The 26,348-nt window shown below is 47.2% G+C and overlaps 7 non-coding genes across 7 annotated transcripts; all 7 read right to left on the reverse strand.

The window, feature by feature from the left end:
* Nucleotides 1–261: 261 nt before the first annotated feature.
* On the reverse strand, nucleotides 262–333 carry TRNAA-AGC. The gene has a single exon. It is a non-coding gene; the product is annotated as a tRNA-Ala (tRNA).
* Nucleotides 334–1,316: 983 nt separating this feature from the next.
* Nucleotides 1,317–1,389, reverse strand: TRNAR-CCG. Its single transcript has one exon. It is a non-coding gene; the product is annotated as a tRNA-Arg (tRNA).
* A 5,320-nt stretch (nucleotides 1,390–6,709) lies between these two features.
* On the reverse strand, nucleotides 6,710–6,782 carry TRNAF-GAA. Its single transcript has one exon. It is a non-coding gene; the product is annotated as a tRNA-Phe (tRNA).
* A 3,948-nt stretch (nucleotides 6,783–10,730) lies between these two features.
* Nucleotides 10,731–10,802, reverse strand: TRNAA-AGC. Its single transcript has one exon. It is a non-coding gene; the product is annotated as a tRNA-Ala (tRNA).
* A 1,497-nt stretch (nucleotides 10,803–12,299) lies between these two features.
* TRNAA-AGC lies at nucleotides 12,300–12,371 on the reverse strand. Its single transcript has one exon. It is a non-coding gene; the product is annotated as a tRNA-Ala (tRNA).
* A 5,976-nt stretch (nucleotides 12,372–18,347) lies between these two features.
* On the reverse strand, nucleotides 18,348–18,419 carry TRNAA-AGC. The gene has a single exon. It is a non-coding gene; the product is annotated as a tRNA-Ala (tRNA).
* A 7,678-nt stretch (nucleotides 18,420–26,097) lies between these two features.
* On the reverse strand, nucleotides 26,098–26,203 carry TRNAL-CAA. The gene is made up of 2 exons: nucleotides 26,166–26,203; nucleotides 26,098–26,143 (listed from the first exon to the last, which is right to left on the reverse strand). It is a non-coding gene; the product is annotated as a tRNA-Leu (tRNA).
* Between the last annotated feature and the right edge of the window lie 145 nt (nucleotides 26,204–26,348).

Genomic DNA, 26,348 nt, shown 5'->3' on the forward strand with positions numbered 1-26,348 from the left:
CCAACCAAGATGGGGGTGGGGGGAGGGCTGCGGGGGGGTGGGTAAAGGAAAAGAAGGACAGTTTCCTGCAGAGCCTGCAGACTGTCAACTGACACAGCTCCAGCTAAGGAGGAAAAGGGCTGGAGGACCTCATAGGGTCTCGGTATCCCTTCCTTTTCTTTCAATCTTTTTCGTAACAGTTTCTGTCTGGTAATAAAAATCAGATATGGCGAGGAACCATTTATGGAAACTTGAGCTGTTTTGTGAGGTAGATAGTAAGCCTGGAGGTGCTGGGTATCGAACCCAGGGCCTAGTGCATGCTAAGCACGCGCTCTACCACTGAGCTACACCCCCTGGGCCGAGCTTATTAGGGGACAGGGGTGGAGAACAGCTGGTATTATTTATTTATTGCATTGTCTGGGTAGGGGGCAAGTTAAAGTCACTGCTCGATTCCCCTTTCAGAAGTCGCTGGGTCGAACTCCCGTTTCGGAGCCGTGGCGGACGGCCTCCCTCCGGACCGAAGGGCCCTTGCCCCTTCCCACCGACCTCCTCGCCTTCAACAAAGGTGTTCAGCCAACTCCCTTTACGCAAATCCAGGCCATCAGCAGGCAAAGCTCGGGGTTGAATTTTCTATTATGGCTTCATTCTTTTTTTTTTTTTTTTAAATCTTTGCTTGTAAAGCTGCTGCCAAGGAGACTCAAAAAGTGGTTTCGGGGACACAGAGAGGCTTTGGGGGAGCGCCACCTGGAGAAAGCAGGTGGGGGGATGGAGACGGAGGAGAGGTCGTGCCTTCACGGCTCTCACTCACCCTCCAGTCTCGTTTGCACACAGCAGCTCCCAGGTCTGGATATGAACTTGCTCTGCTTTCCAGGACCAAACACTGAAGGCTGGAAACGGCAAATGGACAAGCTCCTGTCCTCACGGCGCGTCCTCCATACCCCAGAGTCGGCCTCGAGGGCGGCGGGCGCGAAGCACCGCGGGGACCGAACTGTCCGCCACTTCCGTAGCCCCGACGCGCACAGTCCCCGACCCTGGGCCACAATGAGTGCGACTGGTAAGCCAGAAAGAAATTTTGGAGACAATCCTAGACCTTCTGGGGGAGAGGGATGAAGCAGATGTGGAGAGAAATGGCCGCGGAGGAGCGTTGAAGTGTGTTTGTGGGGGGTGTGGGGCGGGGGCTCGCTGGACTAAGGAGGTGATTAGACTCCGGGGGAGAAAAGGTCAAGCTCCTGCGTCTCTTCCACACTTTTTTCAGGTTTTGAGGTTTGCAGTGACTTTTCAAGGGGCAGACCTTGAAGTCAAAGGAATTTCCTTTCCTGGGGAAAACAAGAAGCTACCGACCACGAAGGGACTCGAACCCTCAATCTTCTGATCCGGAATCAGACGCCTTATCCATTAGGCCACGCGGCCAGCGAGTGGGAGGTGACGTCCACAGCCATAAGCTGAAATGTAGGTTGTTGTTTTTTTTTTCTTTTTCAAAATTATAATTCTAGTTGGAGGATGCAACAGCATTCGGGGAGAGGGAAAATAAAACGGAAGTTCCTGAAAAAAATAACGTAGCATTAATACACGGCGACAAGATCAGAGGTGAGTTGGTTCTTGGAAGTCTCTCTCGTCTAAAGCATTGGTAAAGATCACACAGTTCTGGAAGATTAGTAGGAGCCGGGAACCAAGACTGCAGTGAGGATGGGGGCAGGCGGTAACACCAGTGAAGAGAGGGAGGGCCTGACTTTCTCTGCCCCGGAGATAAGACTGTGCTTCCTCCAGGGAGAAAGTCCTGTGAGCTCCAGCCAGAGTTCCCCCTTTTCAAAACCCCGCTTGAACGCCCAGAAATGATCTTATGGAAATTCATTCACACACTACATTTTAACAACTTGATCCATATGGGATGGGCAGGGGTGTGACCTCACCCTCCTCAGGAAAATGGAGTAAGTCGTGGCATGGGGCCAGGGACATACCCAAGCTGCTGCTTCTCAGCAATAGTATGGCTACGAATAAACGTGGAAGAACAGATTTAAGGACTTTAAAGAATGCGTGCAAAATGTCATCATTCTTCCCCCATCAACGTCACGACTGACTAAGGAAAAATTCAGCCGCCCACTCCAAACTGTGGGTAAAATTTTGATGAGGAATGAGATATTGACATGGTTTTCACTACTTCCCCAACGATTTACAAACCGTATGAGGAGAAAGGTAAGTGCATTTTGGAAGTCTTCAAAGCCCGCCGACGCCATGAAAAGCAAAGGTTGAGAAGCCATTCCAGAGTAAAGAACATTAAAAGGTCAAATGCAAGGGACGCCAGGGGCCAAGAGAAAGAACGGAATTTGCCTTACTGAGGCCAAAGGAAACCCTCCCCTTCCCCCACCCCCAAGCCCGCTGGGCCAGCTCCGAGGTCGGGACAGCGCATCGGGCTCAGCCTCAGGCGGAGATGGCCGGGACGGAGATGCCCCGGGACTAACCGGGAAGAGGGCGAGGGGACGCTGCACCCAGACTTTCGTAGTCCAGGGGGAAGTCGGAGGTAATGAGAACCGTGGGGCGGTGTTTCAGAGTGTAAAAGGAGCTCCCCTTTTTCAGATCAGTGCAGGCCAGTTATTCAGATCCTAATATCCCTTAAAAAAAATGGGAGGTGCTTCCCACCTTCAGCTTAAAGGGGTGCGGTGTCAACTCCGCTACTAGTTTAGAGAAATTCTAAACCATGTCCAATGTGTTCTATCGAGTGTGCTAGGATTTGCAAGCGACCTCCAAAACCCTATCCAGACACACGCTGGTAGTGATTCTCGAGGTCTGTAATTGTAACGACCTGCTTCTAACGCAGTAACTTCCCTCAGTAATTTGCAGAATGCAATGCAGCATCAGGTGTTACATTTTAAGAGGCTGGTTTGAGAGATGGAGACTGGCCCAAGCCTCGGGTCTGCTCCTAAAGGGTGCCACTGTTTCCTTCAAATGTTTTTCCCCTTACTTCAGGATAGTAACTTTTAGGACAACACGTTTTCTCCCCACCCCCGCGCCCCAAATCCCCACAGCCACCTCTACAAGCATGGGCGGGCGAATTGGAAACTGTGGTGACTTCCTACTGGAAATGCAGCCTCTACCAGAGCGGGGAGGTGGGTGCGTGGGGCGCCCCGGGAGCACTGCTCAGGGGCGCTCAGGAAAGGGAGGCCGCGCGGCTGGAGCGCCCCGGCGGGTGCAGGGGTGCGACTGCACTTGGGCTGCTTCACTGTGGCCCAGAGAACCAAAGAACAAGGAAAATGTACGTAGGGCCCTGCTTTTCCCTCTTTATGATTTTCCCCCCAAAGTGGGACAAAACGCGAGGCAAGATGAACCCCCCTGCTAAGGCGCAAGCTTCTTGACCCTTTGCGGTTTAAGAGATCCTAGTGGGACCCCGTTTTTCTCTGCTCCCCACCCTCCCCTTTTGTCTTCCTTCTGCTGTTGCGATTGCTGGATTGCTCGGGGTGATGTGAAGATGCCCGCGGAGATGAGAGAACGCAGCAGACTCCCCTGGGTTATGTTTTAACTTTCTACAGGTGCAGGAACAGAACAGAAGCCTGCATCGGTCTTTATGTCCCCTTTTTAACATCAAACGAGATGGGCTGTTGAAAGGTATACAATCTGCATTCTATTTTTATCTATTCTATTGAAAAATACATTTCCAGTTATATTGTGTACAAGGAAATATGCAAAGGTAGACAAGAAATCATCGCTGCAAGGAAACGTGAACCCTGTCGGTTGTGTAATAGAGATGAAAAAGGAGACTGGTTAATCTGTATTTCTGGAGGAGCAGGTGTGGACGGGGTCCTGCGGGGAGGGGGGGAAGGGAATGGGGGATGGGCTTGGAGGTGCTGGGGTTGGAGCCCCGAGCCTCGCGCTTGCAAAGCACGTGCCCTGCAACCTAGCTTCACACCCACCCCGCACCCCTCCACCCCCGACCGAGACTGTGGCTCCTCCGTCTCTGGGAGGTTCTGGCTTCTTGACCTTCGGTTCCCTGGGTTTCTAGGTACCAGTGTTGGGTGTTCAGGGTCCTTCCTAGAGTCTGGGTGATCAGCCTCGGGTTTGTGAGTAATCAGTAGACAATATTTGGAGAGCAGACAAAGACTCAAAAGGGCACTGGTTGGTTTATTCATAGGAAAATTAGTTTGTTGCTGGACATTTCTTGAACCCTGGGGTTTATCGTGCTTACGACTGTGTACTTTGAACTACATAAGAAACTGCAAGAAAATCCATTTCCTGACACCAGGTTTCTAATGATTCACCCTTTTTCTTTCTAGTTTGTGCATGTATGAACTTTGCGATTACTAACACATTAATACATTGACTCCCTTTTGAAAGTGTAAAACTCTAATAATGGGTCTGGAAGCCTTGTGCGTTCAGTTGACTTGAGAACTTTTTAGAATCAAGCAGGAAAATAAGTGATAGGTTGCACTGAAAAAGGTTACAGAAGATGCTGAGGATTATCTTGTTTATATTTCAGTTTATGAGGCTTTCAAAAATTACAAGTTTACAGAAACACCACCTGTTCATAATGCTGTGTTGCAGCTGTCTGTTAGACTCTCAGAAACTCATAAGAAGGTCTGCTTTGTTGGGGTTTTTTTTGCTCCATGAACATCGTGGAAATTTAAAAAATTAAATATCTATAGTAGTTTTCAGATCAAGAATTCATTAAATACAGCTGTTTTAAGTATAAAACATATGAATTTGGAGAAAATATACACTCAAGCCATATATGATCAGTTGAGAAGTTCTAAAAAAACAAAGTATCTGTTTAACTCTGCACTGTCCAAAATACCCACTAGCAACATTAAAGAGTGAATACTTAAAATATGGAGAAGTAAAGTAAGTGTAAAATAATACCAGATCTCAAATCTTGGTATATTTCAATGTAAAATATGTCATGAATATTGTAAGGTTAATTACTTGTGGAAATGATGTTTATTATACCAAATTGTTTAAATATATTTAAAAATTAATACCCCTTATTTTTCTTATTTAGTGTGAATACTAGAAAATTCCAAAGTGACTCTCATTTATGGCTCTATTATATTGCTATTGGGCAGCTTTGGCCACAGAAGACATCTTCTGCTTAGGTGCTGTTCTAGAAGAATTCCAGAAATGGATCATCTGGAGCATGGTCTACCAGCTTCATGCCAGGTGTGGACTAGGGGAAATTCATTCATGCATGATATCCTTTGATCTTTACAGAATCTCTTTTCCAGATTCACTATTAACCTTGTTTTGAAGATACTCAGTGGGGGGCTGTGCTTGGGGAGTTATCTTCCACGTCCCATCATTGCTGCTAATACTTTAGTTAAGAAAACACTTAAAGAGGCCATGTGTCAGATGGGATGTTTCTTAACAAACAGAAAATACAAGCTGACAAGTTAAAGAGGATGAAGTGGCAAATGGATACTGTGTCTCATTCCAGTTTCCTGTGCAGCCAATATCGTCAGCTCATGTTTTTTTCTCATTTTGTCACAATTTCCCACTTGACGCTTGATGCAGTGCTGATGTTGGAGTATTATGGATTCGTTCCTCTTGACACAGGGTGAAGGAGATGTCAGTGAAAACAGACATCGCGAAACAGAAATGTAATTTTAAAAGAAAAAAGCAGTTCAAAATGACACAAGAATGTCTTGTCAACCCTAACAGCAATTCCAGATTGAAGATAGGGGGGAGGCAGTGTTTTTATACCTGAGTCTTGATGACATTATTGAGCTTTCTTGTTAACGTCCCTGGTGAATGTGCAACGCAATAATTGTTTCAGAAATACTTACTTGCATTCTTTACCAGATACCAAAGCAGGCATACTTAAGATGTGAAAATTCTAGACAGGGGATGCAAGGTTGAAGAAAAAATATCTTGTTTACAAGAAAATTCAGGTGGTTCTTCAAACTGTTTAAAAATTGAACGATGTCAAAAATGTCCCTTTATTCCAGCAGTTTAGTAATGGACTCCAGATATAAACTCAGATTTCCTGTTTGGAAACTTTCTTTGCATATTCCTCACGCATATGTATAAGTACACAGTATAGTAATTCGGTTTCTTTTTCTTTTATATCTATTTATGTTATTGTTCATTTTACAACAAAGTTTACTTCCCCCTTCCCCAATGTAGTAGTTCTATTTCTACAGATTCTCTATATCCATTGCCCCCTATAATTCTTGTATTAAAAAAAAATCACGGCCCTCCCTGGTGGCGCAGTGGGTTAAAGCACAGCACTGAGAATCTAGAGCCGTTTCCGCATGAGTTAGATTCCCACCTGCCCCGGAGGTGACCACATGGTGTGGCAGACCTCTCCTGACCCACCCGCTGCTCCCCTCAGCAGTGTACTTCATCAATCTGCCTGTTCTGTTCCCTACTCTGTCTCTGGTGAAGCCTTTCACCGCCCCTGAGCCTCTGGCCTGTACCCCAGTTCTGTATACACAAATAAATCTTTAAAAAACAAAAATCACACACAAAATCAAAAGCAAAAGTGAATTGTAAGTGCAATGCACATTAGTATATTAGGATCTCTTAGCCCCCTAGTTAAATTATTTACTAGGTTTTAAAGCCCTAAAAGACCACACTGTCCATAGACGACTTCAGCGGAATACCCACTGAAGGCGAGGTTAATAAAATAAATATTTACAATCCCTGACAAGAATGACAAAAGATATGGGAGTTATGCGTACAATACCAAGATTTGAGAACAACTGCTGTGTAAATGAAAGACAACTATTTAAAAGTGAAACCAAGCTGCCGAAACCCGGGATCGAACCAGGGACCTTTAGATCTTCAGTCTAACGCTCTCCCAACTGAGCTATTTCGGCTGCTTGTGAGCGCCGTCGCTTCGCTTCTCCACCAAAATAAAGCTTTCAGGGGTGTGCGCGAGAGGGGTCAGGGTGTCTAATTTTACTTTATTCGATATCACTTGTACCATCCCGGAAGACAGTGATTCCTTTGAAATCCATGTCTGAAGACAGGAACCAATTTCCAGAGACAATGAATGGGTTGGTAGAGGACGAGGCAAGGAGAAATAGACAAAAACAGGACATTGCTTTTCTGCCTGATCCCCTTCGGCTACTCCACTGTTTAATCGGCCCGCAGAATCCAAGGGAGTACAAAATAAATGTATGATGATTCTGCTTTCGGTCTTTTTCTGCCTTTCTCTTCAATGACAAGTCCAAAGGGACAGAGCGCGTTCTTGTGGTGACAGACTTCTTGCTTCGGATTGCAGGAATCCTGCAGGCGCCGATTCGCTCCTTGTTCCCTTCATTTCCTGGTCTTCGCCCTGACGTGGTCACCCAAGGTGGAGCAGAGAACTGAATGAACCTGAGGTGAGGAGCTGAGCAAGGAGATCTGTTCTCACCCTCCCTTCTTTCCTCCAACCCTCCGTTCTTCCACCCTTTCTCCCTCCCTCCTCTCTCCATTCTTTCTCATTTAAGTTTCCCCTTTTGTTATTTCAACTGAGGCGTAGTTAACATAAAGTGAAATGCACAAAACTTAATATTCAGCTGATGCTTCCTGTATGTACAAACCCCCGTGTCCCCAACACACCAGGCGAACACACATGCGTTTCCAGCGACTTCCTTGAGTCTCTCAGCCCGCCAATGCTGCTCTGGGAAGTCTTACCACCTTAGGTTTGTTTTCTTGTGTTTAACAAATAATGCACATAGAATCGTAACAGAAACCCATTGAGTAAAAATTCCTTCACTCAATTTTTTTTTATTACAAAAGTTTATTTTTACATCATTTTGTACATTTTTTTTCCATCTCAATTGTAGTCCCCACGGGTTTCCTATCACCAAGTCACCCGTGTGCCATCACCATAATCCCGTGCACTTCCCTCCCCACACCCCCACCCCCACCCCCGTTTTAGATCCCATTCCCCTCTCCACCCCCACAAAATGTCTCTGGTATATGGTTGTTCATTATTTTTGTTATTTTCTTGCCTGGTCCATTATACTCCTGCTATGAGTGAAACCATCTGGTATTTTTCTTTCTCTTTCTGGCTTATCTCACTAAGCATGATCTTTTCCAGCTCCATCCAAGTTGCTGCAAAAGACATGTGTTTCTCTTTTTTGGTTGCTGAGTAATATTCCATTGTATATATGTACCACATCTTTCTAACCCAGTCATCTACTTTTGGGCATTTGGGCTGCTCCCATGTTTTTCCAATTGTAAATGAAGCAGCAATAAACATGGGGGTAAGTATCTTTTTCAATCAGTGTTTTTGTGTCTTTTGGGTAGATGCCTAGGAGTGGGATGGCTGGGTCATAGGGAAGCTCCATGTTTAGCAGTTTGTCTTTCACTCAGTTTTAAATTGTCTTCAGTGTTTTCCAAGTTTCACATTGTGAAAATTCTAATTTCAGCCCATTTTTATCTAAGAATTGTCCTTCACCCTCCTGGGGGCTTTGAGAACTTTCATCATAATTTGACAATGCGAGAACAATGGATTCCTTTCTTTCCAGTCAGAAAAATAAAAAAAGTGTAGTCTCTTACTCCTTACACACACACACACACACACACACACACACACACACACACTGTGCATTCTCTCACAGTTTCTCTTCAGCCAGAAAAAGCCTCAGTCGCTGCTGGAGAGACTCGAGCTGGGAGCTCAAGGGAGGAAAGGATAGAAAGAACGGACAGTCCAGCATCAGGTAGAGGTCTCAGTCAGAGACGCAAATGGTGAAAACCGGAGCCCGACGGGCTATGGAGAATCTACTCGGGAGAACTGAGGACGGGAGAGAGAGCAGCAGCTGACCTTGAAGGGGAAGAGGCAGGGCCGGCCAAGGGAGAAGCAAAGAAAGGGGACGTGGGCACGGGGAAACACCCTCAAAGCGATTCAAACTTAGGGAGATGGACAAGGTAGAAAACCGCACACTCAGCACCATCTTACCCACAAAGTGTTGCACGGGGCATTTCCCCCACATTCAGAGACAGCCCCCACCCCAAACAGCCGTGCTTTTCCTTTCAGCTAGAAAGCGCCCAGGTAAGTGATCCCGCAAGGCTTAGGCGTGCTTTGCACGTGAGTACGTGTGTCCGGAGAAACACCAAAAACGATGTTCAGGCTTGGCCCGCGGCACCCAGTCTCCACTTTACGCACCCACTTAAAAGTGGGGTGTGCAGTCTCTCGTGCAAACCTTATTCCAGGGAGGAAAGGTTGAGTTTGGAGAAATCATCACACCGGACCTCATCATTTGTCATGTTCCCTGATAGCTGCCGAAGACCCAGAAGCTGGGATGAGACGGCACCTCCCTGGGAACTTGGGAAGCGGCGGAGCCGGAGGCGGGAAGGGACGGTCGGGCGGTGGCTCCCGGTTCTCAGCCCCTTTAGCAAGGCACAGGTGTGGTAAGGAAATCTGGGGCTGCAGAGATGAGGTCCTTTTGAATGACCAAGGTCGTGGTCATCCAGCAACATTTCAAAAACCGCACAAGCTGGGTACACCTGAGTTGGGACGTAGCCGCTCCCCACCCCGGCCTCGCGCAGCGCAGAGACGGTTCGCAAATGGAAGCCCCGCGCCGGCCAAGGGTTTCTCCTCAAAACTGGCATTTTGTCTGACTTAGGGCTTTCTAGTGGACAGCTTCGCTTCCTGGGGAATTGGAAAAGGGAGAACCGGGGTTCTCGGTTCTCGTAGCTGGAGGGAGGAGCTGCTTTGCTGCTGCTCTCTGGATGTTTAGAAGCTTGATTGTTTTCTTTGGTGGCTGAGAATGAAAATAACCTCTGTGTGTGTGTGTGTGTGAGAGAGAGAGAGAGAGAGAGAGAGAGAGAGAGAGACAGAGAGAGACAGAGACAGAGACAGAGACAGAGACAGAGGCAGAGACAGAGAGAGGGAGACAGAGAGAGACAGAGAGCGACAGAGACTAGATGACATTAAGAGCTTGCACTGTTCTTCCCTTGGATTTCTGCAGAAGTTCATGGACAGCAGACCCTGAAACTCCTCTGCCGTGGAGCTGGGGATTGTTCAGTCGTGTGGGAGGCAGGGGACTTTGGAAAGTTAAGTAGAGTACGTTTGGAAAGGATCCTTGGAATTGAAGACTTTCTTCTTTTCTTGTGGAAAACAAAGAAACGAACTTTCCTATAGACTGGGTTTGCACCCTGGAGTTCAGAACTTGCCCATTCCAGACCAGAACATTCCTTAAAACACTGTGAAGTTCTGTAGGCTTTACTTTATGCTTCTACCAGGTTTCAGCCGAAGTGGCTGCTCTCTTTATGCTTCTACCAGGTTTCAGTCAAGGTGCCTGCTTTCTTTTCTTTGTTTGTCACTCGTTTGTAGTTAAGTGATTTAATGTAAGCTCCAGCATTTGCGGTCTCTCACCAGCAAAGTGACCACCAGCATTTCAAACCCTCAGTCACTGGCACTGAAGTCTTTCAGTGAAGAATTTTGGTGAAAACTTCTAAGGCTCTGCAACCTGAACTCAGAAGGAACTGGAATAAAAAAGTAAGACCCACAAAAGAAAAAAAAAAAGTTGAGTTCTTAACTTTCTGATTGGAAATCTTGGTCTGTACAGATTCACATTTCCAGATGGTTTCAGGGTCTGCAACTGGACACTGATTGACTGAATGGTTTTGGGGAAAGTGCCAGTACGTTGACAGTGGCCCTTGTGTCAGTAGTGATTTCCAAGGTTTTGGAGGGTCTGGTGAATAACAGAATTGACAATGACCTCAGGCAATAAGCAAGGATCACCTCGCTGCTACCCCAAAAAGTTAAGGAAAAAACATGGGGACAGGACAGCTCAGCAAGACAAAGACATCAAAAACTAAGCTACCGGAAGTGGAGGTACTGGGGATCGAACCCAGGGCCTCGTGCATGCTAAGCACGCGCTCTACCACTGAGCTATACCCCCTCGCGTTGCTGCGCTGCTTCAGATGACCACCCAGGAGTGGTGCTGGCCATGGACTTTGAGGGTTAAGTTGTCAAGATAGAACTGCCTTATATAAAATTTCATAGAATTTAGCAAACACCGTACGTGGCACCTCTTTCACACGTGGCTACTCCAGGTGAGAGGCACCTGAAAGGTGGGGACCCAAAGATTTATGTTTATCCCATTGTGGACCGCCCCCCCAGCTAAGTGGGGTTCCCATCAAGATAGGTTGTTTGCCTTGTTCCATTCCATCTCCTGATGTTTTGAGTTCTTTTTGTATATCACTCTTTGTATTCTTTTGATTCTAGGATACATTGATGTTTTTGCAGTAAAAAATGTAAAGTTCCATTTTTGTGAGAAAATGCCCTAAAATGGAATACAAGCAGAGAAAATTCTAGTTGATTAAAAAAAAAACCTCATTTACAAGGAAAACAAAACAGCCCCGAGGAAATGCTTTTTGCAGTAAACTGCCCTCTAAAACAAGGAGCCAACAAATCCTAATCTCTACTTTTTGTAGCGTTGTGGGTCCAGAATTCAGGTATTTTGTGTGAAGTTTATTTTTGTTTTGTATATGAATTTGACTTTTCTTTCATCTACTAATATATTTGTGTGTAAATATATTAGGTTTTGGAGGGTCTGGTGAATAACAGAATTGACAATAACCTCAGGCAATAAGCTGGACGTGACCCTTCCTTCACTGTTACTCAGAGGTCCCGTGAGCTCTTGCGGCTGTGCTGCTGGAGGGAGCGCTGGGTTGGGGTTCCCCGCGCTCCCCGACGCCTGGCCCCCGAGAGGAGCCGAGGTTGGGCTTCTCCAGCCGGCTCTCAGGTGCCACCGACGAGGTGGCGGGCGGGAGCCGCGTGGAAGCCGGTGCCCGCCAGAGGGCGCTCTGCGCGGCGGAGCGGCGGGAGCCCGGGCGGCCGCCCAGGGACGTGCAGCTCTCGGGGAAGAGCTGGACAGCAAAATGCATTTGGGGGTTCGCGACATGCACTCCTCAAAGGAGCTGTTTCGGGCTCAGAAGGCCATGCCACGGCCCCTGGGGCACAGGGACGCCTCCGGGCCGCAGTTCGGGGTGCTCCTGCGGCCCCCGCGCTCAGCCCGCCGTCCGGGGGTGGCCGCCGGCGCGGAGAGTGCACGCGGAGCCGGGTCGAGGCCTCATCGTCGCTGCTGAGCGTTCCGTAGCCTCCTGCTTCCCTTCCGGCTCTCTTCACAGCCCCGCGGCACGGAGCCCGGGGCGGAGGGCTCGGCCGCTTGCTGCTGGCCTTTCGGGCTCTCCAGCATCCGCACGAGCGGGTCCTGGCCGTCCCGTTGCACCTTCCCCTCCTTTTGCCTTTGAGCCAGCTCCGGGGTGGCCGGACCCGCGGAGGAAGCGGGGCGAGCAGCACTCATTCCCAGCGCCAGCGGGGGGCCCATCCCTGCGGCGGCTGCTCTCCAGCAGGTAAAAGCAAAGGAGCGGAGAGAACACAGAGCCAGGAAAAGTGGAGGTGCCGGGGATTGAACCCGGGGCCTCGTGCATGCTAAGCACGCGCTCTACCACTGAGCTACACCCCCTCGGCAGGCCCGTGCTCTCGGGAATATATTCAAGACAGAATAGAGCCGTTTGGGGTGCGTTTCCCAAATTTGGTACCAGGCCAAAGTCTATTCTATCTAATTTTGCTCCTTCCGAAATCGTAAATCTAAATCCTTTGTCACGCTTTGCTGAAAAAGAAAAAATAAGTCGTGTACGAGACCAAAAGCCCCTTTCGGTGGTCCTGGGGCCCCCCCACTCCGCAGTCCGGAGTCTCCTCCCTGAAGGCCGGATGTTTAAAAAGCAGCAAAGTAGACACACGTCTAGCCAGCCGGATCAAGAGAAGAGAAGATCGACGCAAATGCACACTGTGAGAACGCCCCGGAGCAAACAGCCGTGAGAACAAAAGATTTTTTTCCACCATAAAGAAGCATCCAGGCTCATCTCAGCAAATGATTTCAAAACTCCAAGTGGATTTTGTAAATGCAGCCTGGTCTGATGAATCCTTGCAGAGAGGGTCTAATTGCTTTAGAAAACTAGAAAAAATAATTGAATAGGGGGGACACCCCCACCCACCCCAAAGGACACCAGGGGCGAACATGTTCACAAGGAAATTCCATCAAACGGTTAAATATCAGAAAATCACGATGTTACTTAAATTACGCAAAGCATAGACACAGAAAGAAATCTTCCGTTTATTTTCAGAAGGTGAGGGGGACCTTCCCTCACAGGTATTTCACTTTGCAATGAACAGGAAACCTACGGGCTCTTACTCCATCATGCAGGACGTCCGAGGAGGGGTGACCCCAGAAATGCAGGTCTCCTTGCACCCGTTTCCTGGCTTGGGATCACAGCCTTATGTGGGGTGAGAACAATGGGGGCTCCCTTGTTCCCCAACTAAAGGAACAGGGGCTGATGAAGAGATCCCGCAGCTCTTAGCTGTCGCCAGGTGCGGAAGTCCTGTGCTCCCTGAGACAGGACAGTCTTGCAAACGCGAGCTTACGGGAGAGGGACCCTGTGTTCCTGGCTCTCTGATGGGGACTAGATTTTTTTTTTATCAGGCTGGGAAAAGGGTGGGGTAGATGGCAACTCACATACCACAGACTCTCATTGTTCTTCCAGAGTCTGTAGATTTTCTTGAATCATGTGACTTTGCCTCATAACCTTGGGACCGTCTCCAGAGAATTTATAAAATGTTCAGTTTCTCTGGAGAACAGATCCAAGGAGTTGCTCACGTCCCCACACTCTTGAGTTGTGGGTTCACTGTATTTCTTTTCTACCTGTACATCCTCGCAAACACCCCAAAGATTTTGCTTTTTTGTGATCGCAACATAATCCTTCATTTAGTTCACCACATTATAAACACAAAGCTGCCATAGTGACAATATCAATCTCAGCACTAACAAATGATTCTTGCAAACAGCACAGAACTTTTTTTCCCTTTTTGTTTTGCAGCTCATGTTAGCCTTGAGGTATTTTCTTTCTCTTCCTATAAGTAACTGTTTTCTGAAACACAAATTTTAGGTTATCCTTTTATAGTGGCATAGCCGTCTGAAATGATCCCCTCAGGGAGATATGTGGATCATTCCCCGTGTTTTGCTTTACAAATAGTGCCGTGATGCCTAATCTTACGCATCTTCTTTATTCACTTATTTGCCAGCTTATTTTGGGTCACTGCCTAGATTTATGAACTAAGGGTGAATAAATATGGATGTCTCCAGACACTGTGAATGGCCTTCTCTGCGGACTATAAATAATGCACGGAAGGACTAATTTCTCTGCTACTTTGACACGAACCAACTGTCACTAGAAAAGTGAGCTCAACTGTGCAATATAGGTCAACACCAGGAGCACGGACCTGGCAGGAGTCTGGAGCTGTCAAGGCGCCAGGTCCTAACTCATCCGGTCCACCACAATCAGCCTTCTGAGGCGCTACCCCAGAGGAGTGACTGGGAGAAGCAGCTCCCTATCGGCTCTCCCAACAACTGAGGCCATTGAGTCCTTCCTTGAAAGAGGCCCCGGGAGGTAGTTTTTCATTTCCTTTGTATGCAAATGAGAATTTAATCACAATCACATCAGAACAAGAACCCCTTTTGCAAAATGATTTAAGATTATCCAGGTGCTGGGACCCTCCCCGGTGGCCCAACGGGTTAACACACAGTTAACGGGTTAACCGGGTTAACTGTGACGTGATTCACAACCACTGCAGCATGAGTTCGATCCCTGGCCAGGGAGCTGACCTACATGGCGCAGCAGGCCTCTCCTGTCTCCCCGCTGCTCCCCTCAACAGTGAACTTCATCAGTCAGACAGTTCGGCTTCCCACTCTGTCTCTGGTGAACCTTCTCACCTCCCCACATCTCTGGTCTGTACCCCAGTTCTGTATGCATCAATAAATAATTATTTTTTTAAAGATTTATTTATTTATTCATACAGAACTGGGGTACAGGCCAGAGATGCGGAGGGTGAGAGGATTCACCAGAGACAGAGTGGGGAGAGAACAGGCAGAGTGAGGAAGTACACTGCTGAGGGGAGCAGCAGGCGGGTCAGGAGAGGTCTGCCGCGCCATGTGGTCACCTCCAGGGCAGGCAGGAATCGAACTCATGCAGAAGTGGCTTTAGCTTCTTAGTGCTGTGCTTTAACCCGCTGCGCCGCCAGGGAGGGCCTAAATAATTATTTTTTAAAAAAGGATTATCCAGGTGCTAATCGACAATTTCTAATGTATACTTTCTTCTGTCGCCCTTCTGCAAGAGGACCTTGATAGATAAGTTAGTCGAGCAGTCTAAGATGAACATCAGAAGTTCTGACCACCTGTAAAGGAATTTTCTGTTACTTTTACGATGGTCCATGTTGGTCTGGAGTCAGCGTTTGCCTTCACCTGGGTCCAGTCATAGTGTGGCACTCTCTTTTGAACACTCTGGTCAGGAGTAGTCTGTCAGCCACACTTACTTATAGTCAGTTGCAACGCCAGTCACCGTGCCTGTAGGCACTCAGCCGCCTACTCTGTGTCTGTTTCTCGGAGCAGAGAGCTCGGCATGTGTGACTCCACCATGACAGACTGACTGCCGGGCGGGCAGCCGTAAAAGAGAAAGAAACCGCAGAAACACCTGCAGGGAGGCCACAGATAAAATCCCTAGCGCTTTCGGCTGTTAGTGCCAACCTCCTCCTCACAAATGTTCACCACATACATGTTTCATGCTTATTATTGAAGGAAAGTGTCACATCTTTTGTATCAGAATCCTCTCTTATTCCCTCTACATAAGAAATCTTTTCCTTTGAATCTGTTGACTTGAGAGAAGCTTGTGGAGTTAAAAGAAACAAAGTAGGGCCTCCCTGGCAGCTCAAGGGGTTAAAACACAGCCCCAGGAAGTGATAGGCAGCTGTTGTAGCAGGAGTTTGATTCTCCCCAGGGAGCTGACCCCCAGGGGTCTCCTGACCCGACAGCTCTCCCCTCAGCAGTGTATTTCAATACACCTGCCTGTTCTGCTCCCAGCTCTGTCTCTGGTGATGCCTCTCGCCTGCCCCCCACACCTCTGGCCTGCACCCCAACTCTTGTATGCATAAATAAATCTTTAAAAAAGAGAGAGAGCGAGAACCAAAATAATGATATAAACAGAAAAGAGACTTTAATAAGATGCGTGTCAGAAATTCAAGGGTCTATTTCTCCAGGTCTGAGTCTCTGTGTCTCTGGGCCTGTATGGAAAACTAGGAATGAGTTAGAGTAGAGGATGAAATAATTTGGTGATGGGAGAGCAAGCCTTTAATTCCATCTACTGGACTTGGTGCAAGACAGCTCTTTTAAATTGTTTTAATAAATAAAAAGGTCTTCTTGCCTTTTTTCTTTGCATTTAAAGCACTTAGAGGAGATTCTGACTGCAATCCCAGCTAGTGCCCTTTAGGCTTTGGCTCTGAAGCATGGTTTTAAGTAGGTGCGGAATTGTGTCCTCTGTTCCAGAGGACAAAACTTGGAAGGCGTCGTTGATCTCATGTTGGTGCATTTATTAGTCTCACCTGTTATCCTTCTGCGATGTAAGTTGCACCTGCTTTTCATTCATGACTTAATACATCTCACTTTGAAAATCTTAGTAGTTCAACAGTCCAGAGGAGAGGAAGATGGGAACACCAAGGCCGAGAAGAAAAGAATCATAGGATCATGTTGATATAATAGTAGAAATTCTAAAACAATCCTCTTTTAGGTTTTGGTGTGAGTGGGCTGTTGCCTTGATGACCGCCAGTGTTTTCAGAAGCACAGGGCAGGTGACGTCAGGCAGGAGAGTATTTAAAAGCTGTTGGAGAAGGCTGTGGTGATCGGCATTCTCTGTTGAAAGGAATCTACCGATGAGCATCCTTTGATTTCGCAATCAGGTAAAAGAGTGTCATGTCCTAATTGTCTGGTGTGACTGATACCCCCCTAAATGACCTTATCACGGCAGCTACCCCTTTGCCAACATGTACTCAGATGCCAAGACTAATCATCCAATGTGAGCTGAGTACTTTGCTCAAATGTGTTAACATCTATTTTGAGAGGACATATAACTTCAGGTTGTTTGCTCTTTTGAAATGCTACAATATGGAACCATACTTTTCGCCTATCTGGGGAACCTCAAGTATTGGGGATATCAGTAATGTATCTGGAAAAACTCAATATCTGAAAAGCAGTTCAATTATGAATACTGACGCCCATTCTAAAGTTAGAACTTTGAAACTATAGCAGAGGCGCTAGACAACTACTGTTGGGTATTACAGGAACAGTTTCTCCACCTGATCTTAAGATTCCAGAAGGACACATTCAAAAACATCAATCTACCCTTGCAAAAAAATAGCGACCAACTCAAAAATCAGCAAAGGAAGCTGCTTTTTCCAAGATGCCATTAGGTGGCGCCAAAGTCGCTCTTCAGAACTTTTGAGGCTTAAAAAGCACTGGTGATGGCAAAGTCCTGAACTTTCCAAAGTTATACTTAGGGAACAAATGACTCAAGGGGCTCTATGAGTGACCCTTTTCTATCTGTATTTATTATAATCCCCATTAAAAGGTAAAATTATATCCTGGCTTCTCCAGCTTATGGCTCTAGACACGTGGAGATCCAGTCTTTTATTCAAAAATGGAATCTTGTTTAATAATATCTCCAAAGGATATTATTATATATCCTTTCCTGAAAGACCAATACTTGATCCTAGTGGTGGTCCATCGAACTTGTTACAATGAAAATGTTCTGTCTCTGTGCTCTTCAAATTCGAGCCCTGAACTTGGTAAAAAGTAATAAATACTTCTTTAAATGTGCATAAATATTTCTTTAAATTTTATTTTTCTGTTTGGGAGATACCTTTAGAAATCTTCATTAATAGAACTCACCTGAGAGGCGAAATGCCTAAGGTGCCACCCTTCGTGCACTTTATCATTCTCAAAACTCTGAAAAAGTAGCACAGATTTATTATTTGTATCAACATTTTCAAACGTGCAGACGATCTCGCTTTGAAATTCTACCTTTAGTCCGAAAATAATATCATCTATGCTGTAACATGTCCTTAAGGTCCATACCATATAACACTTCGAGAAAACGGCGGATTCTTGGGCAGATTCCCCCTTGGGGGGTCAACCTGTCACCCCAGAGATGGCGTTTAACAAACGGAATGTTATAAAAACGGGGGGACGAGGAGTTGGGGGCCGGGGAAAGCTGTGCTAGGAAGAGGCGGCTAGGGGGAGCTTCAGGAAGCTTTCCTTTCCTCTCATCTGTTCCTTGACAACAGCTCAGAAAATGAAGGGATCGAAAGAAAATTACCTCCACATTTGTTTTTTGTTTGTTTTGATTTTTCCCTCTTTCTGTTTGAGTTACCCCTCGACCAGACTGCAAAACTGGGTTTGTTATCAGTGCCTCGCTTGCTTAGGGGTGCTTCCCAATTTCCTTTATCCTGTCTTTCGCCCGTTGATGCTGCAGCTCGGGGTTGGTGACAAGGTTCTGAGACAGTCACGCGCGGGCAGTAAAAACAAGAGCAAAATGAACCTCTTCTTCGCCCCCAAAAGTGGAGGTGCCGGGGATTGAACCCGGGGCCTCGTGCATGCTAAGCACGCGCTCTACCACTGAGCTACACCCCCTCACGCTGGCAGGCTTTTAGAAATATTTCTATGATCCATGACCACTTTCTGCAGCGGCCACAGAAACCTTGGTCAATGTCAAGTGTCCCCTCTTCGGTCCTGGACGTCGTCTCCCTCGGGAGAGTTGCTGACAGCGGAAGTTCCCGTTCCGGGCCTGAGCTCTCCCACTGCAGGTCGCCCTCGACGGCCACCTGCCGCTGGCAAAGGGACCCGCCTGGCTGACCGCTGCAGCCGAGACAGGCGTGGAACCCCTGCTCGCTGCCCTGGGGCGCCGGGGCCAGGGGCAGAGGAGCCCCGAGGGGCAGAGCACGCCCATCGGCGCCTGGGCGCCCCCCGTTTGCAGGCGCCCCCCGTTTGCAGGCGCGTGCACAGGGCCCCGCTGGGTCTGCAGAGAAGCCCCGCTGGGGCATCGCTCCCGCCGCTGCGCCTGACGGCCCCGGCGCCCCAGGGGCCACGGCGAGGGTTTGGGGAAATCCGAGGTGCATTTCTAAGTCTGCAGGCAAGAAAGCCTGAGTCACCTTTCTGGGGGCGCTGTCCGTGACTCGGTGACTGTTAGTGGAGTTAGTCTCCGCGTGGGTTACGCTGTAGTGTGAACCCCGCTCACCTCGCCCAGCGCTGCAGGGCTCTTGCAGGCCGGAAAACAACACCTTCGCTTTGGTTCCTCCGCTGCTCCGAGGCGCTCAGGCTCTGCCCACGTTTGGCCCACAGGGGCTGAGGGGGGGGAGAGCTGGGGGGAGGGAAGGGGGACGGACAGAGATGTCGGGGAGCAGAATTGGCCGCCCCCCAAATGTGAGCATGTAGATTGTTCCGAACTTGAGGCACCAGAGACCCAGCAGACTGGAGAAGGCTTTTCTTGCCCCGCTGCAAGGTCAGGAGTGATTGAGACAGTCTTGTTCCCACAAAACCAGTTCACCACAGAGAATCCGAGCTAAATGTGGTAGGGTGGGGGCAAATTTTTTTATTTTGTATTTTTAAAAAATTTAATATCATAGTTTATTTTTACGTCATGTTGTGCCTTTTCCCATCTCAGTGGTCATCCCCGTGGGCTTCCCATCACCAAACCACCCTGTGCCATCACCATAGTCCCGCGCACTCCCCCGCTCCCATTTTTGATCCCTTTCTCCACTCCACCCCCATAAAGTGTCTCTGGTATATAGTTAGTTGTTCGGTTTTTCTTTTTCCTGGTGGGGGGAGATTTGCAAGACCTGGCCAGATTCCCTTCTGTGTCCCTTGTCTCTGCACCACAAGTTTAGCTTTTTCTGTTTTTCAGAAGACTGGGTTGGCTTCAAGATCATCTGCTACTTACTTTTGGTCAGGCATTTTCTTGGAAGCATCCACCCGAAGATTTGTTTTGTAGACCAGAAAACATCAGCCCTAACCTCCCTGCTAGTGCAGCCCCTGGAGCATGAGTTCAATCCCCACCAGGGAGGTGACCCACCTGGCGTGGCTTCTCCTGACCTGCCCACGGCTCCCCTCAGCAGAGTATGCGACCTATCTGCCTGTTCTGCTCCCCACGCTGTCTCTGGTGAATCTTCTCACAGCCATCACACCTCTAGCCTGTACGCTAGTTCTATGTGCATAAATAAATAAATCTTTAAAAAGAAAACATCAGCCCGAAGTATGCCTCTTGGCATAAGGATTACTTTGAATTAATTCTGTTGAAACCAGCTGACAGAGGAGAAGCTCTATAAACAGAGCACATGTCCCCCTTCCACAGAGAAACTGACACTTATAAAAACTATAAGATAATCTTCCTGTCATTTCCAGACAGTGCAGACTGTCTCTGCAGCACCAGAGGACTTCATCACTACAGAATGTCGTCACCTAAATCTGCACAACAACCTTAGCTTGGGTGGCGGGCTTCTCCTGGTCTGCTTTCCTTCACTGGCCTCCCCTGCTCTCACTGTTTTTCTGAAGATGATATTTATGCCTGTGTTGTCAGCTGCTTCATTGAGAGTTTTTTAGGTGTATCTCACGGATGGAAAACACCAAGATAATCATAGAGCCACTCACAACCCCCTTCTGTGTGCCAGGCAATGCCTGGAAGCTGAGATCAGATGAAGCAATGCAGAATCTCACATGTGACCTTTGTTCCTTTCCTTAAGTTATTGCTGGAGGAGAAAATTCCCGAGGCTGAGGAATTCTAAATGAGGAACAATTTCTTCATGTTGACATTCTATCATGATAGCCCAGGGAGAAACTAAGTTGGGAATGATTTGTTGAGGTGACAGTTTTGGAGTGTCTCATCTGAGCAGTCTTCAGTATTCCTGCCACAGAACCTGAAACAAATTCAGAGGATAGTAACCATTGCCGGAAGTCTTAGAGCAGCTGGGGAAAGAAAGCGGCAAGGTGAGCCAAAATGAGAGCGGGCTTTGAAATAACATCAGCGCGCTTCCTATCCCACAAATCTGCTGGGCAGCTTGCTGATCCACGTGTCCCCATTCATGTTAAGCTAGGATAACCCTAAATTCCAGAACTTTCCAAAGCTGAATAAAAAAGAAACCAAAGGCCAATCTTGTTCAGGTGTGTTGCTGTAGAAATTATTAAAATGTTGGCATACTGGGCCCTCCCTGGTGGCACAAGGGGTTAAGTCTCAGCGCTAGGAAGATCTCCACAGCCACTGCAGCACAGTTCCATTCCTGGCCAGGGAGGTGACCCACATGGGGCAGCAGACCTCTCCTGTCTCGCCGCCTGTTCTACTCCCCACTCTGTCTCTGGCCAGCACCCCAGTTCTTGTATGCATAAATAAATTTTTAGGAAAAAATTCAAAATCCAATTCTGATTTTTAATTTTACCCTTGTGGAATGAGTGGGGTAACACAGTCAGCTGCAGTGTGAGTGACATGACCCCCCCATCCTGTCTGCATTCACGGCCTCTGAATACTCAGGTGTTCACACGCTGTCCTTTCCCACGAGCCCTGTTGCATGTTTACTAAGATTCTTTGCTAAGATGTGTTAACTTCCAACAAAATCAAGCAGACATTTAGCCAACGAAGTGGGCTAATGTGAAAATAACCAAAAATAGCAATGTAGTGAGACACCCCTGCAAGAGTTCTGGAGCCAAAGTCAACACCTGCTTATTTAGCTTTGGGAGGGAGGAGCCGCTGCTGGAAAGGGGAAACTCTTCCTTCTTGCTTCTGGGTCCAGCAAGCAAAATCACTCCCCATCAGCCGCGCCTTTAAGCCAGGTTTCTTTGAAGTCAGGTCTCTTTGTACCAGGTTTCATACATTTATTCTGAAGCTTTTTAGTTGTGCTTGTTATTGGAACTTATACCATTGGTTTATTAGGTAAATCGATAAACATAAATGCCCCACCAGAGTAGCTGAATGCCAAGTAAATGTTTGAAATGGCTTTCTTTACAAAAGCAAGTTGGTGGAAAATGCTTTCAAATCAGCTCCAGGAGACTTACCTGGAAAAGATGGAGGAACGTGGAAGCATCTAAAAGGATGTGCAATGTCTAAATCACTCGTCACCTTAAAGCCAGGAGAACTGCAAGGGGTGGCGGCTGCCTCCTGGGCATAAACTTCCAACTAGAGAAAAATGCAGTAATAAACCAGTGCCCACAGAGAAGCCTGTTGTCGAAAGATCGGCATCTTTTAGATGTCAAAAACTTGCACTGAGTGCACTTTAAAGATCTGAGTGGTTTTATTCAGTGGTAGATGAATCTTGCAGTTTGATGAGTGGGCACAGCACAAATGACTCCATTTGGGGCTGTGTCTTATTTTTACGAGAGTTGAGATGGTGTTTTGTTAACAAATGGTGGGGTTTTCTCCCTTGAAAAGCCAGTGAAGACTGACTTCCAAAAGTTTAATGCTGTCTCTTTTGAATGTAATCCTGCAACAGCTTATATTGGAATGATGGGCTAGCACACTGTTTTACTCAAAATCTGTTCTCTCTCTGGGGCACCCTTCACCCCCCTACTTCTCCGTCATCATTGTCTAGATTCCAGTTCTGAGCTAGATTTCAAAGTGTGCGGTAGCACTCCACAAATGTTAACTGAAGGATTCTGTAGTAATCTGAATTTTTTATGAAACCCAAGAGAAGATACTGTAGAAGAAAACAGTGGGAGGAATGGGAGAAGGTGGTGGGGAGCACACCTTTTGGGGGAGAATGTTCTACAGTCTACAACGAACACATTTTACATTTTCAAGGATTTTTACAGAGAAAGTCCTGGCAAAAGTGGATGTATCTACTTTGTGATGTCTATGCACTGAGGAAAAGCAAGGAGGGGTGTTAAAATTCACTTTATTTAGAGCATCTGTGTGGAACTGGGAGTTTTAGAAACTGCACAAACCTTGAAATTTTTCTTTCAAGTTACTGATGTGCTTGGAGTTGACTTTCTGTGGCCGCTGGTGCAGCTTTTCACAAGGCTGTGGTCAGAGTCGAGCTCCTTTGGGAGAGCGGGACTCTTCCAGCTAGAGGTTTGCACTTACAAGGGCAAATGTCTCCTTACAGAGTACCTACCCTTGTCATAGGGGCCACCCTCTCCTTGTCACGTGAGTCCCTGAGACTCGCCTTGAAGCCTCAGGCCGGAGCCCACATGTGGCCCTGGATGTATACCCCAGCTTGCCTTCAGCCTTTGGAGGCTCCGAGTCTCTGCAGACCATCCCCACCACCCTTCCTCCTCCTAATCTGTGAAACTGATCAGTTGACCAGCTCCAAATAAATCCAGAGGGACAGGAATAAGTTTTTACTTTTCTCCAACAAAGCCACCCTTAAATTCCCCAGTTATGTCCACCCTTAAATTCCCCAGTTTCCTTCTCCCACTTCATTGCCATAATAAACTCTTCATAAATGTGATTCAAACTAATTTGGGTCCCTCTAGACCATCACGCTTTCTGTTCCCGTCACTTAAATCAGACTCCACACTACCCACACTTCTTCCCTGGAATTTTCTTCCTTATACTGAAAACAGTGCTCACACTTTCAGAAAGTGCTTCCTAGACATTGTATCTTCTGTTTCTTTTAGCACCTTCATACTGTATTATAGTTGCCTGCCTGGTTGGCTGCCTAACTCAGGGACTTCGTTTTAGGATTGTTTTCTCTGGGAGCTAAGTAGCCTTGGGAATTTGGCTTTCCATGAAAGTTTCTGAAGAAGAGAAGCTCTGTGAAGGCCCAGGTACCCTAGAAATCACCAGCGTAAAAGGCTACAGGGGACCACAGAAGTAAAGTTGAACAAATGTTCAACTGGCAGAGAACATGATGATCCTCCAAGTTGCTTCCATTAAAAAAAAAAAATTGCAGTTTTAAATAAAATGTTATATTGCCTGCTTATTTCCACTTTCAAAAATGGGCTGGCCCTGCTTTTCACTCTGTGGAGACTGGTTTATGAATAAAATGTGTCCTGTTTAAAAAGAGAGAAATGGGGGTCAGAGGCAGGCTTACTGAACCCCAGACTGCTCTTTCTCTGGGGAGGGCATAGCAAAAGGTAAGTGATCACTGAAATGTCTCCTCCATACTTACAAATAGCAATTGTGACAGGAAAAGGAAAACGCCTCTCAAGTAGTTTTGTAAATGTTTTGTCATCGCTTATAAAAATAAAGTCGAATATCAAAAAGTCCAGTATGCCAGTCATAGAAAAGTCATTTTTAAAAGGGTGCATTTATCACAGCACCCTTCAGTTCTTTGCTTCTGTAGTTTGCAGGTGAAACAGTCACTACTTCCTCTCCTACATGTTCTCTTCCTGTTTTTCTAATCCATCCAGTTCTCCAGCAGAAACACATTCTTTCAGTCTTCACACTTTTCTTCTCTGAAAATGGTTTTATGAAGGAAGTGGACACACATGCATATGAAATATTATGCCCTGTACATGTCTTACTTCATAATTATACAAGCAGAAATTTTGTTAACAACAGGTTTATTTCCCCTTCTTAAACTTTTGTACTTAATTTCATATTTCATCTAGCCACAGTTGGTTCAAGCCCTTCCAAAGCTGAGCCTCTTTGGCAGTGCTTGAAACCATTCGTTTCCAGTGATCTGAATTCAGAATATGACCTCAAGGAGACCAGTTGGATCCTGTCTGTGATGAACATTTCCTGAAAATTCTCTTGCCAAATAAAGCCGTTTTCTTTCTTTTCACCTGCCCAGTTTCTCCCATCTTGACTATTAGGATACAATAAACAATCAAATGAGCAGAATTAGAATTCCTAATGACAGAAATATATCATATAGGATGTACCATAGCTGCCAGTAAACATTTAGTTTCTCCAGGGTTTATTTTTATCCTTCTCTTGAAAGAGAAAGAAATCTTGAATGTGCCACTTCTGAGGAAGAATCAAAGTGGGATATAAAATCCACGTGGGTAGAAATTAATTTGCTTCATTATTTTTAAATTCAACTTTCTACTCTATTCTACTGTATTCCATTCCTGTTTTGTTTGTTTGTTTTCGGCCATAGCCCCAGTGCTGCCTCTCCAGGCAACAATTAAATCATTGTTGGATGAATGCTCATGACAAATATTCAGAAAAAAGAGAAGAGGATAAATGAAGCAGGATAATATTCTAGTCTGTGGATTAACTTGTAATTTTGTTTTTTTTCGGTAAGGAAGTGTAAGTTCGCATGGGAAAGTCCCCAAGATGTAATGTTGGGGGGGGGGACAACAACCAAAAAAAAAACAGGGAAAAGAAATGTAACGGGGGTCCGTAGGAAAAAGGGAAGTTCCAGGTTCCCTGTCCAACCCAGAAGGAGGGTGGAGCTGAGCAGAGAAAAGGGGGAGAAGAAGGGAAATGAAGCAGAATGGAGCAGGAGACCACCTAAAGAAGCCACGTGGACCAGCAAGCCTGTGATGGAGAAACCGGGCTTGTTTCCTGACCCTGGACTGGTTAAGGCAGATGTGGGGGAGAGACCTGCAGGGAGGTGACTGTGGCAGTGTTTATATTGATTTTGATTTTGGTAGGTGACTGTGGCAGTGTTTATATTGATTTTGATTTTGGTAGGTGACTATGGCAGTGTTTATATTGATTTTGATTTTGGTAGGTGACCGTGGCAGTGTTTATATTGATTTTGATTTTGCTCTTTTCCTCCCCGACATGGGAGGAAAAAACATACGTTATGTATGTTTTGTCTTGATGCGGCGGACGGCAGAACCCACTTGGAGCAGGCAGGTCTTGGGGCTTCAGGGGTGTCCCTCTCCCCCTGTCCTGGAGCAGACTTGCTGCCCTGTAACAGAAACAGGGAAGGCTGTGTTGGTGTGCCCCATTTCTGCAACAAAATATTTAGAATACAATGCAAACGGCGGATTTATTTGCCCACGTCAGTGCGCGAGCCAGCGCGGGCTGAGGCAGGCGGGAGAGTGCGACAGGAGGCCTCGGCGGTGCCGGGCCTGGGGCCACGCGGGGAGCCCCCCCCCCCAAGCGGCCCAGGCCCCCGCAGGGCGCCTCCACCTCCTTCCGCGTTACCAGGACACTAACACGCCCCCAAATCTCCCGGTTTCCGTATAATCTCGCGATGTCTCGGGAGCCGGCGGGACTCGCCCCTCTATGAAACGTTATTAACCCCCAATCCCGCGGCTCTGAGGAAGTATCGCGATGCTTCCGCTTAAGGTTTTGTGATCTTTGTTTAAAATGTTCACTATCCGGGTAAGAAAAAGCCGAAAGTCAGCTCGGGTCGGCAGGTTATTTACTGCCTTCTGGGCGCGCAGCTGTATTTTTCCGTAAAGTGAGAGGGACCAAAAAGTTATGTGTCAGAAGTGGGATTCGAACCCACGCCTCCATTCGGAGACCAGAATCCCCAGCGCGGGGAAGCGGAGCTTGAGTCTGGCGCCTTAGACCACTCGGCCATCCTGACACCCTGCGGAAAGCGGCAGAATTTTCGCTGAAGTAGACTCGGCGAGCGGCGCGTCTGTGACGTCAGCGCGGCGCTGGCGCCGGGCGCCCGGGGTAACGGTCCCTGAGGAAAACGCAGCCCGTAGCTTGGAGCTTTGCGGGCGGAG

This window comes from Condylura cristata, unplaced genomic scaffold (genome assembly GCF_000260355.1).
Source record: "Condylura cristata isolate star-nosed mole 26May11 unplaced genomic scaffold, ConCri1.0 scaffold00063, whole genome shotgun sequence".
NCBI lineage: Eukaryota > Metazoa > Chordata > Mammalia > Eulipotyphla > Talpidae > Condylura > Condylura cristata.